This window comes from Ambystoma mexicanum, chromosome 6q (assembly GCF_040938575.1).
Source record: "Ambystoma mexicanum isolate Mex_15411 chromosome 6q, UKY_AmexF1_1, whole genome shotgun sequence".
Classification (NCBI taxonomy): domain Eukaryota; kingdom Metazoa; phylum Chordata; class Amphibia; order Caudata; family Ambystomatidae; genus Ambystoma; species Ambystoma mexicanum.
The window spans coordinates 898,799,267-898,815,687 of NC_090937.1; positions in this window are offsets into that span (position 1 = coordinate 898,799,267).

The following is a 16,421-nucleotide window of genomic DNA, read 5'->3' on the forward strand; positions in this document are numbered from 1 at the left end:
AATCTTAAAATTGGAGGCCTTGAAAGCAAAAGCCACAATTCACCTAGCGTTTATTGATATGAAGCAGGCCTTTGATAGTTTAAATCGAGGTATGCTTTGGGCTAAATTAGCAGGGTGGAAATATCCAGGAAACATTCTCGATCCAATCATGGCCCTTCATTCGAACACTTTGATTCGTGTGAGACTCAATAAAAGTGGTCAATTGTCTGACACTATACCGACAGCAAAGAGCATCAAACAGGGGTGTCCCTTGGCTTCCGATTGGTTTAAAATATTCTTGGTCGATCTGCCGGTACATCTCGACCAGGTGCACTGTTTTCCACTGAAAATAAATCATGTTCCTGTAAGATACACTGTTTATGCGGATGACTTGGTCTTGATGAATACAACACATCCCTATATGAGTATTTGGCCAAAAATTAACTTACGATCAATACAGATAAAACAAAAATTGCTTCCATTGGTGTTATCAGCAGCAAGAGAGATAAAGCCTTTAGATATAAATAAAATATCATTTCATTTCATTTTAGATGGTCAGTCGGCGGTGAGCACCTGTCCTCTGTAACCTCTATAAGATATATGGGGGTCCAATTCAACAACTCGATTTGTGAACATCAGTGGGTGAAAGAACTGAAATTAAAGATCGGAAAGCTGGCATTACAAGGAGCAAAGATAAACAAAGACTACGGTACATTTTCTATATTACCGGTATTGATGTTCTACCTGTAAAAAGTTGTTCCTGTAATAACCTTTGGCGCAGAAGCAGGTTGGAATATCAACGAGCAAACATGGAATATGCTGGAAGGGCGATTTTGGTGCCATGTACTCAATCTCCCGCAATCTATATCGATGACTATATTAAGACATGCATTGTCATTAAATTCACTTTATAGTCATGTTGTATGGAAATCAATTTCGGTAATGCGGAAGATTTCCTTAGATAGTCCGATGCCAGCCTACCAAATTTTCATAACCGATTGTGACGATAAATGCCCAAATCTATTAAATCAATGGTGGTGCAGACTATTGGCATATGTGGATGAAGCGGATATTACTAAACAAGATCTTTTAAATCATCCACAATATGCTAAAAAGAAATTTGAGTCCTGGGCTTGGAAAGTCAATACTGATAAATGAGAAAAGATGCATTCAACACACTGTTTGGGTGCTCAACAAAAAAAACTAAATAGTCAGTCATGTTATTTGTTGCACTGCCCATCTTGCTATTATCGGGATACATTTTTGAGATTTCATACAAGCACACTAAAAACAAAAGAAATCTTGTGGCAAAGAAAAGATAAAATGACAAGGGATAATCTCTGTCGCTTTTGCCGTGTGTCTGTCGAATCTCTAAAACATCTAGTAATTGAGTGTGAAGAAACTCATAATGAGCGCTTGGGCAGTTTGCACCTATTGATGATGATATGCCTGAGTGGTAGCTGAGAATTACCTCTGGAAATAATGTGAAACATATTTGCGCAATTGTAAACTATATAGATATGCTTCTAAAAATTGCTCCATGAGCATAACATGGTATGAGGACATGAACATTGAAGTAACGTGTAATAGAGCTACCCGATTCATCTGATTTATTTTAAATTTTGTTTTGTTTTGGGCTAAGGTGTATTTTGGAAATGATGAAGTAATGCTTAATGTGCCGGATGAAGTTGAAACAAATGTTTTTACATTGTGTTGAACCTGTAGCTTTTTTCAATTAAAAAAAATCAGTGGCGGGGCATTTTAATCTGACATACACGCCCCCTACTTATAACAGTGAGGACAATATGAAAGAGAGCAAAAGCTGAGAATGCAAATATATGTCAACACTTGATGAAAGTAAACACCATGATGAGAGAAAGGACAGTCAGACAGAGAGGAAGAAGCAAACAGACAAAGAGAACTGAATGACAAGGCAAAGGGAGTGACGATAGTACATAATGAATGGATGGGTGGACAGATATTACTCCTACTAGATGACAGGGGCATTGATGGGGTTATAGAAAAAGAAGAAATAGAAGAGCAGGAAAAGAAAGAAAGAAGTTAAGTGAAAGCATACAAGGAAGAGAAGGAAAAAGAGAGGACGCAAAAATAATCTTCATTGACTCTTTGCTGCAACAAACTATTGTCATCGAGGTCTACCGCATGCCTTATCTTCTCAGGACATCCATGACCGATCGTCGACGAGCACCACCAGGACCCAAGCTGCTGCCTCTACACCATTGTTCACCATTTTCTTTGAGGGATCTCGATGATCTGTGGCTCCTGCCTTAAATGTTCTCAGAAGGATAGCTCAGTGGCGACGTGCTTGCCTTCAAAGCAAGACAACACGCAGCAACACAGGTTCGATCCCTGGGTCCGCGGTTAGAAACCTTTGGGTATTAAGCGCGTTATAAATAACCAATCATATATCATATCATATCAAAGGGAGTTCACTCAAGAAGGATACATCGATGACCCAATGTCAAACTCTGCTAAATCAGGTACATTGGGGTAGTAGAACATTTGTAGAGGAAAATAAGACTCTGCTGAACAATATATGGACTGGGATTGTTTATTATAATATTTACAGGTTGCCCCTGTGGGGGGATCCTCAAACAGAACTGTGCCTGGTGGTTGGCTCAGTATTCTGGCAATTGTTTAACCATTTGTTTTCCTTCCAAAGGTCTATGGTTGATACCTTTTGCTATTGTTTTGTGTGCCATTGGAAAGTGTCAGCAGTTGGTGCATTGTAATGGAGTCAAAGAGTAATTGTGGTACCATATAGAAAGTGTACATATTTATAATTACAGCATTGCCTGAGCACAAAGTGTGCTATTTTGATTGTGTATATAACTTGAACCTTATTTATATAAAGAACTGTGCGTTCACTAACATAGTGTGTGGACATTCCTTTGTGTGGGCTTGGGGACTACACTGTACTTAAGAACCAGCCCGCATCACCTCCTGAGAGCTTAAGCCTTGATTGCTCGTCCAACATTACCAAATAGAGCATCTTGGCTGGGGTGCTCTGTGCTTCTACTCTGCTATATAGGGAGCAGGAGTACAGATACCCCCCTAAAGTCATTAAACTGGTGGCAGTAGTGGGATGCTTATGTTTTTAATAATCAGTGTGTAACCTTGCCACTTACAAAACATATCCACACTTTGTGAATTTGAGGTTTAGTTGTGTACTAGATAACTACATTACAAGCAATGGAATCTATTGCAAATGGTAAATTGACTAGGATGAACTCAGAGCCTCTCCAGAGTGCTTGTGAAGCTAGGAAGTTAGACTTTGAAGATACGTCTAGGGCTGAGCTGATAGCTGCCCTGGTGGACTACCAGAATTATTGTGAAGCTCTTATTGAAGTGGGGGATGCAACCACTGAGGACCCTGCCCCTGGGGTTTTTACTGAATCTGTTTCTGGGAGTGCCACCACTTCTGCTGCCTTTATTCCGAACCCCAGCAGTGTTTCTTCAGGGAATCCCTTGGAACTTGAATTATTGAGGATGAAATTGTCCATTGAATATAAAAAGTTGGAAACAGAAGCTGAATTTAAGAAATAGGAGTTGGCAGAGCAAGGGATACTCAAGAAAAAATGATCTTGAACTCAAAGACAGGGACCTTGAACTTAAGAACAAGGACACTGAATGTCAGGGAATCCAGCTAGAGAAAACTAGAGTGAAGACTTATGCAAAACCAGTTGAGAGTGTCAGGTCCGCTGGCACCAAGTTTATGAAAGATTTGGTTGGTGTATATATGGAGGGTTCTGATATCCTCCAGTAGATTGAAGTGTTTGAGATGGCTTGTGGGATCCATGATGTTGACAAAAGAGATTGGGCTAAGTGTTTGTTAAGCAGAGTGCCTCATACTGGGCATGACTGTATTCTGAAACTGAGTGTGGAAGAAAGGGGTCAGTCGGAGTGCATGAAATCTGCTTTGATTGCCAAGTTTGGCACGGCAGCTACCCAATACCTTAAAAGGTTTAGGGAATATAACAAAAGAAAGAATGTGTCTTGGATTGACTTGTTGAGTGCTGCACATATGAACATGATGGGGTGGATTGATGGATACAAAGTGAAAATGTTTGTTGAATTGTCCCACCTTTGGTTTTATGAGCATTCTTCTGAAGCCTGTTCACCAGAGTTGTGCCAGTATGTTGCTAACCAGAACATTTTAGATTTCTTTACGCTGGGCAGGCTGGCTGACAACTGGATCTCCCACCAGGTGTTCCCTAAGGAACTCACTGGGAAGGACAAGGACAAAGAAAAGGGGGCTTCTCAGTAGTCTGAGGAGTCCCAATAGCAGACACAGTCAGATATATCTAAACCTTCCTCTCCTAAGACCCAAACATCTAGTGGGGATAAGTCCTATGTGGGTGGGAGTAAGAGTAGTGGTCCTCCTGCTGCAAAGCAGGCTCCCAGTGGCTCCAGTACCGTACCTCACATTCCTTTCACTTGTTGGAACTTGGGGCTGTGGACCACAAGAACGGTGACCCCACATATAAAAGTAAGGCACTTGGAGTCCTGACCTACCCTTACCCAATGCCTGAGGTGGAGGCCACTGTCCTCCCCTCCTCTGCAGGAATCACATTCAGTGTTCCTGCAGAAATTTCCCTAGTGTCCCTTGGGGCATGGGACCAGTATGCAGAAGTACTGGCTACAATCCTATAGAACACCCGTAGGTTTTTGAGAAGTGCTCTCTTGAATGGTCAACCTTCTACTGGTTTGAGAAACACTCAGGCAAGCATGACCGTGGTGGATAGGACCCTGCTCATGCCAGAGAACTATGTAGGTGGTCCTCTGAGAACTACCAGGTTAGCTGGTGGGCCTCCCAAATTATAGCCTGTGCCCTAGTCATCATCACGATTACAGTCAAGATGGCAAAGCTTCCTGTCTTGGTTCAGGATGATGTACCTGCTAACATGTTTTTAGGCAATTATCTAGTGGAGTTGGGGTTGATCTCTGATGGTCTCCCCTTGACAGCTGCTGCAGTTACTTGGTCACAGGTAACACCGGGTCTGACTGTGAGTCAGGTACCCAAGCCAAGGGGGAAACCTAAGGCGAGAAGGAAGAAAAAGAAGACCACCTCTGTGAAGGTGGCTCCTTCTCTTCCAGCTGCTATTGCAGCACCCACTGGGATTCATACTCTGGATGGGCTGGGTCCAGTGATACACCCAGACTCATCTCCTGAGGGAGAAGAGCCAGAAGACACTACTGCAGGAGAGGTGCTCAACCCAGAGGATCACCCCGACATTCAATGCCTGCTGGCTGAAGGGGAGCCCTCTAGGTAAGACATCTGTAAAGGTCAGAGAGAGTGCCACTCTATCGAGGGTCTTAGGAAACAGGCCCTGGCACAAGTGCCTAGGTCTTTCCGGATTTATTGGGAGGGTGAGCTCATTTGCAGTGAGCCCACTAAGCCTGAACCTGGTTCCCTCAAGAGGTTGGTGGTACCCCAGGTTTGCAGGCCCTTCCTACTGCAGTTGGGGCATAAGGTGCCCTTGGCTGGTCATCTTGGGACCAAGAAGACAAAGCAAAGGCTCTCTGCCCATTTCTACTGGCCTCAGATGGGAGTAAAAGTGGAGTCCCACTGTAGGACCTGTCCCACTTGTCAGTATTCTGGCAAGACTGGAGGCAGTGTCATTGCCACACTGCAGCCATTGCCAGTGGTTGGCACACCATTTGAGAGGGTGCGCATTGACATTGTCGGTCCCCTTGACCCACAATGGAGCAAGGGGGGAGTAGCCTACAGTGAGGCACTCCAAAGCCGGGCATGTATCACCCTGGTGCAGCACCCTGTCAGGTCTTGAAGATTCCAGATGGAGCCCTTGCAGCTGTTTATCATCACCTGCACTTGCTGTGAGCTGCAAGTTAAGACAGCCTCCCTGATGACGTGTATTGGCACAGAAACCGGTCGGAGGAGAACACCAGTGGCTTGGAGGGTTGTGCAGGGAACTGGAGGGCGCCCCTTTCCTCGTTTTTGCAATTTTTCCAGGATCTTGAAGGGTGGAATCTTCAAGACCTGACAGGGTGCTGCACCGGGGTGATACATGCCCGGCTTTGGAGTGCCTCACTGTAGGCTACTCCCCCCCTTTCTCCATTGTGGGATTGGGTGTGAGCTTTTTCCTTGCTAACCTGATGACTACAACTACCAGAAGCCCTTGCAGCAGATTATCATCACCTGCACTTGCTGTGAGCTGCAAATTAAGACAGCCTCCCTGATGACGTGTATTGGCACAGAAACCGGTCGGAGGAGAACACCAGTGGCTTGGAAGGTTGTGCAGGGAACTGGAGTGCGCCCCTTTCCTAGTTTTTGCAATTTTTCCAGGATCTTGAAGGGTGGAATCTTCAAGACCTGACAGGGTGCTGCACCGGGGTGATACATGCCCGGCTTTGGAGTGCCTCACTGTAGGCTACTCCCCCCTTTCTCCATTGTGGGATTGGGTGTGAGCTTGTTCCTTGCTAACCTGATGACTACATCTACCAGAAGCCCTTGCAGCAGATTATCATCCCCTGCACTTTCTGTGAGCTGCAAGTTAAGACAGCCTCCCTGATGACGTGTATTGGCACAGAAATCAGTTGGAGGAGAACACCAGTGGCTTGGAAGGTTGTGCAGGGAACTGGAGTGCGCCCCTTTCCTCGTTTTTGCAATTTTTCCAGGATCTTGAAGGGTGGAATCTTCAAGACCTGACAGGGTGCTGCACCAGGGTGATACATGCCCGGCTTTGGAGTGCCTCACTGTAGGCTACTCTCCCCTTTCTCCATTGTGGGATTGGGTGTGAGCTTGTTCCTTGCTAACCTGATGACTACATCTACCAGAAGCCCTTGCAGCAGATTATCATCCCCTGCACTTGCTGTGAGCTGGAAGTTAAGACAGCCTCCCTGATGACGTGTATTGGCACAGAAACCGGTCGGAGGAGAACACCACTGGCTTGGAAGGTTGTGCAGGGAACTGGAGTGTGCCCCTTTCCTCGTTTTTGCCATATATATATATATTCAGTAAAAAAACGTTGTTAAAGAGACGTTATGGTTCCAAGTAAAACCGAAAACCCCCTGAAATTCGCCAGTTATGGTAAGTTAAACAACCATAACTCGTGCCACCACTGTGCACTGCTAAGACTAATACCCAGGACATCAAAGATGACATCACAAATGTCATTGATGACATCACTGATGACATCACATGTCTGGCTCCCCCTTTATTCTTTTACTGACATATCTCGGGCACATGGTTTTCTTCAGTAGGAGGCAGGAAATAATTGAAAAGGTACTATATTAGTAGAGTTATCCCTCAAGTTTTTTTCTCACAGTAATTCTCTTAGGGTCCAGACATATTCTATGAAACATACACATAAGGAAGACATAGGCTTGAAAGACAGCAATTGTTTCTGTGCATTAAGATAATCATTAGGGTTATCAGCACTTTTGATATTTCTTTTTTTTATTACTATACTTTCCCTGTTTATATTCATATTTGTACACATTTTACTCACACTATTTTGGGACCCCCCTCTAATTTTCCCCCTCTTGACAGAATCCCACCAAACTTTTCAGAACCATTTATATCTAGATCCAAAATCGTTTTGACAACTGTTGTGCAGATTTGTCAAATGGCACCACATTTGTAAGCCTTTACCATATTGTGGGACCCCCCTCTAAGTTTGCCCCCTCTTGACAGAATCCCACAAATCTTTGTAAAACCATTTGGAATTAGGTTTATAATCAAATTCCAAAATGACATGCAGTTTCATTGAGTGGCACCAAAGTTATAAGCCATCCAAAAACTGCTTTTCACCAACCCTGTTATGCAGAAATGTGAACACCACAGGACTGTCCCAGGACATCTGGAGTGTTTGTGGACTTTCGGGGATCAAAACCACCTGTTTCTTTGCTTCTAATGGCCACTTATTACATGTGTAACAGTATGCAAAACTGTAATAAGAAAGTAGTTATCATTTCAGTATTGAATATTGCAAAATTATGTATATTACACTTCCATCATGTATGTTGCACACAATGTGTATGTTTCTACATGAGTATGTTAGTATACTTGTAGAATTTATAATAGAATGTATTTATATCAACGTATTGATTAATGCACTAAGTAGCTCATGATATTTATGCAAATGATCCTTGACACTTTTTTGTGAACATTATAATAGGAATGCATTGCACACAGTTTTTATGAAAATTGAATGCATATGTGATGTCATCAGTGATGTCATCAATGACATTTGTGATGTCATCTTTGATGTCCTGGGTGTTAGTCTTAGAAGTGCACAGTGGTGGTGCGAGTTATGTTTGTTTAACTTACCATAACTGGCGAATTTCAGGGGGTTTTCGGTTTTACTTGGAACCATAACGTCCCTTTAACAAAGTTATCTTACTGAATTTCATAGGTTTTTGGTAGCGCAACTTAACCATAACGTCCCTTTAACAAAGTTTTTTTTACTAAAAAATGTTGATTATTCAATGTTATTAGTCATTACAAAATACCAATACTAACATGATCTTTTCTTTTATCACAAAAATGAACAAGAAATACATGTACTTCAGTTACTAAACCAAACAGTAAGTATATTATAATAAGTACAAACATCGCAGCAAATCACACCCATAGTGACTTATAACTTCGGTGCTTATAAATTTGGTGTTGTCCATGCACCCAAGACTATCCGCCCAGCCCACAACAACCACAGCATATCACACCCATAGTGGCTTACAACTTTCCTGCTTATACATTTGTTCTTGGATCCCAAAGTTATAAGCCACTATGGGTGTAATATGCTGCAGTGGTTGTGGCCAGGGTATAGAGTCTTGGGTGCATGGCCATATGTCCATGCTCCCAAGACTCTATGCCCTGGCCACAACCACCGCAGCATATCACACCCATAGAGACAAACATTTCGACTATGCCATATGGGCACTTTTAATGTCAGCGGACATGATGAGTTTTCTTAGAACACTTTCAACTTGCCAGCGAACAATACGGACAGCGTCCTCAGGACACTCTCATTTCGTTTATTTACGAACATTTCAGAACACCGCAAGTGTTCTTAGAACAGTTTCAGCTTGCTTTCGAACAGTACGAACAGTCATACCGTCCTCAGGACACCCCCATTTTGTTTATTGACGAACATCCACCATCCTCAGGACACCCCCATTTTGTTTATTGACGAACATCCCAGGACACATGATGAATTCTTAGAACAGTTTCAACTTGCCTGCGAACGAAACGGACAGACATACCGTCCTCAGGACACCCCCATTTTGTTTATTTACGAACATCCCAGGACACATCATGTGTTATTAGAACAATTTCAACTTCCCAGCGAACAATACGGACAGTGTCCTCAAGACACTCCCATTTCGTTTATTTACGAACATTTCAGGACACCGCGAGTGTTCTTAGGACAGTTTCAGCTTTCTTGCGAACAATACGGACAGATGTAGCGTCCTCAGAACACTCCAATTTTGTTTATTGATGAACATCCCAGGACACTTCATGTGTTCTTAGAACAGTTTCAACTTGCTTCCGAACAGTATGGACAGTCATACCGTCCTCAGGACACACCCATTTAGTTTATTCTTCAACATATCAGTACACCGCGTGAGTTCCTAGAACAGTTTCAACTTGCCTACGAACCATACGTACGGACATAGTGTCCTCAGAACACCCACATTTCATTTATTTAGAACATTTCAGGACATCCGTGTTGTCCGCGGACAAATCAAACACAACAAGGAGATCAACCACCTATATAAATACAACATTTAACCCATCTCTTACTCCCCCACCCTCCCCAAACAGTCTTACACACCAACACACTCTACTAAATAGAATTTCTCCACCAAGTTTCACTGCGCTGTCCGCGGACGTCCGCAAATTCAAGATGTCGGGCGTTCCCGAAAATCTGACGTGCTTCACGCTCTTCGCTGTCCAATCAGCGAACACGTTGCATGTCCGCGGACATGACACAAGCCGGTTGGCCAATCAGGAGACTGTCCGCGGAGCGAACAGGGAAGTGTGTCCACGGACCGAACATAGATATCACTAATTTCTTTTTACCTATTTTTTGCTCATTTTATAAAAAACTACTGGACGGATTTTCACCTAATTTGCAAAAGCACGCTTTCGGGACCAAGCCGCTGCTCCCGGTCCAAATTTGGTGAAAATCCGTCCAGCAGTTTGGGCTGTAGGCTTGAGCAAAGTTTTTTCCCCATTCAGTCTATAACTTTGCCCCCCCCCCTGGACCAAACCTCACCAAACTTTGCAAAATAAGTCAGAGTGACCCATATACTCTTTTTGCAATGTTTGGTGAGGATTCATCCAGGGAGAGCAAAGTTATAAGACACCCAAAAAGGGCTCTTCCTATGGAAACAGCAACTTAACCATAACTACACATCCACTACCGTGGCTGTGTAATATTAGTATATATATATAGTATATATATATATATATATATATATATATATATATATATATATATATATATAAAAAACTGTTAACTGCTAGTTTATTTTTGCAGATGTAGGGACATAGGTGCCTGTGAGGGTTTTCTACTGCCTATCCCTCCCTGCACAGATATAGGCACAGATATAGGCGCCCGTAGGGGTTTTTCGCTGCCTACATTTCCCTGCATTATTCCTGCAATATGTATGTTTTGAACCATATAAAAGCTTAAAATAATATCACAAATTGCAGGTTATTGATACACTATTTACAATAGAATATGTCTAAGAACTTATGAGAAATGCAATTTTGAAATACATGTATGTGCCGAATGGTATGTGGAAATATTTTTTTAATGATATGGTGTGTATTTATTTATCAGCAGATCCAAACCATATCTGCACATTACACTTTATTTGCAGACTACCCACTAGGGAGTATGCCTGTGAGCCAGAAAGGAATGTCAAAGTAAATGCACCAAGCGCCGTGTGGTTTGTAATAATGTCTCAAAAATATCAGAAAATACTTTATTTTGTATATGTGAATATTAAGTGAACAATTATTCATTGTCAAGTGCTTTCATATTTTGGGTATTATTCCCATGTCCAATAAGTATTGCGGAAAGCAATCTACAACAACTGAGATATTTTACATTTTAATTCTGTGTATTAGATTATATTACATTATATGTATATGTATAAATGCCACTATAGTGATGTTTATGCACCGGAGCATCGTTCCAACATGGCAGCACTTGTACACAAAGAGTTACTGTTTGAGCATGCCAGCAATCATTAATCAAAAACAATGATGATGGACTAAAATGTCAAGTGTTCTTTATAAATGCACAGTCCTCTTTCTGTCACTTTTACACAAGACGGAGCCTGTGTAGAGTGAAACCTGTCATGTTTTCTGCAGCCATCTTTTGTCCATACCAAAATGTCAATAAAGGACTAATTGTGAACAGCAACTACGCATGACATATGGATTGAATTTTGCCTATTTTATACAAAATCCTACTTGCCTGTGTGCTCCCACGCTTGAGACTGTGTTTCAGTCTACCTTTCCTTTTTTCAATATATATATTACACAGCCCACGGTAGTGTCCGTGTAGTTATTGTTTAAGTTGCTAAACCTATAGGAAGAGCCCTTTTCGGGTGGCTTATAACTTTGCTCTCCCTTGACGAATCCTTACTAAACTTTGCAAAAAGAAGTACATGGCCCAGTCTAATTTATTTTGCAAAGTTAGGGGAGGTTTGCTTAGGTAGGGCAAAGTTATAAGGGTGTCCCAATTTAAAATGTCTGCTGAGCTTAGAGCCCAAACCGCTGGACGGGTTTTCCCCAAATTTGTGGCAGGGTCAGCGGCTTGTTCCTGAAAGCGTGCTTTTGTTAATTTGGTATAAATCCGTGAAGTCGTTTATTTTTAAATCACCAAAACGTAAGGCAAAATAATTTGTGATATCTAGGTACACTCCGCGGACACACTTCCCTGTTCGCTCCGCGACAGGACACTGATTGGATAATCGGCTTGCATCATGTCCGCAGACACGCAACGTGTTCTCTGATTGGCTGGGATGAGGCGTGAGGTGCGTCAAATTGTTTTGATGAGCCCGCCATATTGGATGCACGGACATGCGCTAGAAGTGAGCATAAATCCAATTTTGGGGAGTGTGTTGGTGTGTATGAGTGCTTGGAGAGGGTCGGGGAGTAAGAGATGGGTCAAATGCTGTATGTGTTTGGGTGGGAGAAGGTCATGATGTGTTTGCAGTGTCAGTGTGCATAATAAACACTGGGCGCACTACTGGCTATTTTAGTTTAGTATGATGTTGGTTTTAGGTCGTTAGAAGAGCATTGGGTGAAGAGGGTATGTATTGAAGAGTTCCTATGTTGGTTGTAATTATTTTTCAGAATGTTAATTGAAGTGGGTAGGTTTTGAGGTGGATGTATTATGTGTTTGGGTTGTGGTTATTTGGTAGGTGTTTGTTTCTATGGGTGTTTTATGCTGCAGTGGTTGTGGAAAAGGCCTAGAGTCTTGGGTGCATGGCCGATTGGCCGTAGGCCACGCATCGTACACAGTATAAGGTTCAATTGTTTTTTTACCTTGAAACAAATGGAGGATTCCAAAAGGAATACAAGAAGGGAGGGATGTAACACTGTCTAATATGATAAGGTTCACTATTTCAAAACTGGACAAAGGAACATGTAATTTTATTTTAGGAAAATGTGTTGACCTGTATGAAGTGTCTGCGTTACGCCGACAGAATGGAAATGCCAAATATTATGTAAGTTTTACTTTCAACGATTGTATAGACCAACGAGTCAATTTATCATTCGCCGACCATTATTGCTGGCTTACATTGCACTCGGTTGTTGTTTGTGTCATATTGCAACGACACGCAAATACAAACTGTGTGTGTACTTGCCTAGTCCTGGGCTCATGGGCAGTCCAGCATCGACATGCGTGTAGACCACTAGTGGGTTCCCCCAGGTTCCACAAATGTGTAATTCAACGCTAATATTTAATGAAAATTCCATCTATGTGTTCTTCTTGCCATTAGCTTGCTCCCTGATTGTAGCGTCAGCGTCCGCATCCCATTTCGAGCTGAACATACTGCATAGCACTAACACTTGAAGTAAATTGAAGACTAATTGCCACGTTGTTTTCTCTGTGTTCCCATTGTTTCACGTCCGTGTTCATCATTAGTTTTAACACGGGGCCGAATTAATGGGTAAAATGATAAACTGTACTAAAGATCAGCTACTGAGACACATTTCTGTTATCGTTTTTAAAACAGCTACATCCTGCCTTTCTGCGATTGTCATCGATTCCAGATACCAAAGACAGGTTTTTCAACTGGCAGCTGCAGATACACGTGAATGGCTGGATAACAATGACTCTTTTTTGGGATGATCTCCACGGGCGAATATGCCCTTACGCAGTGCCAGTGATAAGGGCATTGTTTATGGTGGCCTAGCGCCAAGCTAATGACAAAGCATTGCGATTCACAGTGCGTTCAATGTGCTTTTTTTACCCAAAAGGCACACCGCATGACTCAAGATATATATTTGTGGATCGAGAACGAAGAAAAAAATTACCCATTTGCTTAAATATGGCAATCGCGGGATGTTCTCAGAGTATTTATTGTGAAATAAAAGTACTTTAAAAAATGTACAGTTTTGCTGACGCGCTGTGATTATGTGTGTTGCTATTCCGGGTTCTGCGTCAACTAACGGTATAACATAGGTGATGACTGGGTGCGTTTGGCTATGCTGCCCAGCAACGTCCTGGAGATAGGCAGAGAATATCACTAGGTTTGGTAATGTCAGCCTCATGGGTGGGGTATATGAATTAGTGCTGCCAGGGCAGTCTACCTTGGGCAATGCGGCAACGGATAAGATTATCACAAGATGGCCGCGCCTGCTGCCTTATTTCCCATGAGCAAAAACGAGGAAAACTACGGTAAGGTGCATAGGAAATGTTTGTATATTGTGTATTTCTATCTTCAGTAAAAAAAAACTTTGTTAAAGGGAAGTTATGGTTAAGTAGCGCTAATAAAAACCTATGAAATTCAGTAAAAAACCTGTGTTAAAGGAACATTATGGCTAAGTTGCACTACTAAAAACTTATGAAATTCAGTGAAAAAAACTTTGTTAAAGGGACATTATGGTTCCAAGTAAAAAAGTAAACCCCTTGAAATTCACCAATTATGGTAAGCTAAGCAACCATAACTCGCGCCACCACCGTGCACTGCTAAGACTAACACCCAGGACATCAAAGATGACATCACAAATGTCATTGATGACATCACTGATGACATCACATGTCTGGCTCCCTCTTTTCTCCTTTACTGACATGTCTAGGCCAGTAACAGTCAGGAACTAAAAATTCAAAAAGTAGTATATTTGTGGACTTATACTTCAAATATGTTCTTACAGTAATTTACTTCGGGTTCACCCACAGCATATGAAACATATACATAGGGGAAAACACAGACTTGGAAGACAACAATGCTTTCTATGTATGAAGATGATCAGTAAGGTTATCAACACTTTCTTATAGTTCTGTTGTTTTTGTATTACTGTACTTTCCCAGGATATGCTCATATTTGTATATATTGTGCTCACACTACTTTCCTTAGGGTCCAGTCACATTATGTGATAGTTATACATAGGGAAGTAGTAGCTTTGAAGCAGAGCAATTATTTCTGTGTATGAAGATAATCAGTTAGATTATGAATATTGTCTGGTATTACTGCTGTTTTTTTTGTTTATTTCATTTTCCCTGTACATGCTCATATTTGTATGTGCTGTTGTCTGTTTGTGTTTTGTTTGCAATAATGAAATTATGTAGTAAGTGGGTTTTATTAGCTACTTAGTAAATGTTTCACAGTACGCAGAACTGTAATAAGAAAGCATTTAGGGGCCGATTCATGGAACAAACGTGCGCCGAAAATCTTGGCGCAAGCAGGCGCAAGCAGGCGTAAGCAGGCGCAAGCAGGCGCAAGCGCAAAAAAAAAGGCGCACGCGCACGCGTGCGATTCATGGAAGTCCCTGCGCGTGTTTACCTCGGGATGTGTGCCAAAACCGTGCATGGCGCACAAGTCACTGCAACATCCCGAAAGGCGTGCGCAACGCGCACAGTGAAAGCGCACAACCTCGGCGCATACACCAGAAAGTGGGCGGGACACGGGGCGTAACGCGCGGAATGGGGAACAACGCGCGAAAATAAGGGCGTAACTGGGGATGTACTGCAGGGAAGCAGACGGAACGCCCACACGCACTCGAACCACACGTATTCATGGAATCGAATAGGGCAAAGCCACGCACAGCCAAAGACACGCACAAGCTGAAACACGTCCGCCACACGAAGGCAGGCGGTAGAGTCCCTGCGCATTACAAAAGTGGCAACATACAGCAATTGGGCCTGTGCGAGTGGTGCACGTGTATTGCGGGGGTGCGCGGGAAGTTACACACGCGATTGAGCGGGGTACGTGTATTTCAGGGGTGCGCGGGAAGTTACACACGCGCTTGAGCGGGGTACGTGTATTTCGGGGGTGCGCGGGAAGTTACACACGAGATTGAGCAGGGTACGTGTATTTCGGGGGTGCGCGGGAAGTTACACATGGGATCTCATCAGGGTACGTGTATTTGGGGGGTGCGCGGGAAGTTACACATGCGATCTCATCAGGGTACGTGTATTTCGGGGTGCGGGGGAAGTATCACACGCAACATCAGCAGGGTACGTGTATTCCAGGGGTGGGCGGGAAGTTCCACGCGCAATACCATCAGGGTACGTGTATTACAGGGGTGCGCGGGAAGTTCCACACGCAATCTCATCAGGGTACGTGTATTACAGGGGTGCGCGGGGAACACCACACGTGAATTGCACGTGTGGGTCCTCCCAGGTGTTCCCTCTACACCCTCCACGGCCCCTGCAGGTGGCTCACACCACAGGGGCCTACCCTGCACATGTCCTGCAGGCACCCCATCCACCATGGCCATGCCCCCCAGCCAACCCACATGTCAACTTGCACTACTGCCCACCAACGCATGTCCCCCTGCACCCCCAGCCACCAGGGGCACCCTCCACCAGGCCCCCACCCATGTCTCCCACCACCCCCACCCCCCAGCAGTGCAGGGGCACCCACCACCAGGCCCCCACCCATGTCTCCCAGCACCCCCAACCCCCAGCCACCAGGGGCAGCCTCCACCAGGCCCCCACCCATGTCTCCCACCACCCCCACCCCCCAGCACTGTGGGGCACCTGCCAGCAGGCCCCCACCCATGTCCAACTCATGTTCCCCACCACCCCCACCCCCCAGCACTGTGGGGCACCTGCCAGCAGGCCCCCACCCATGTCCAACTCATGTTCCCCAGCCAACATGTCATCACAATCTAGATCTCTGGTCCCTATGGTCAGCCTCCAAATGCAAAACACCCACCCGAGTATTGCATCCACCCACTCATAATTGGCAATTACATGACAGAA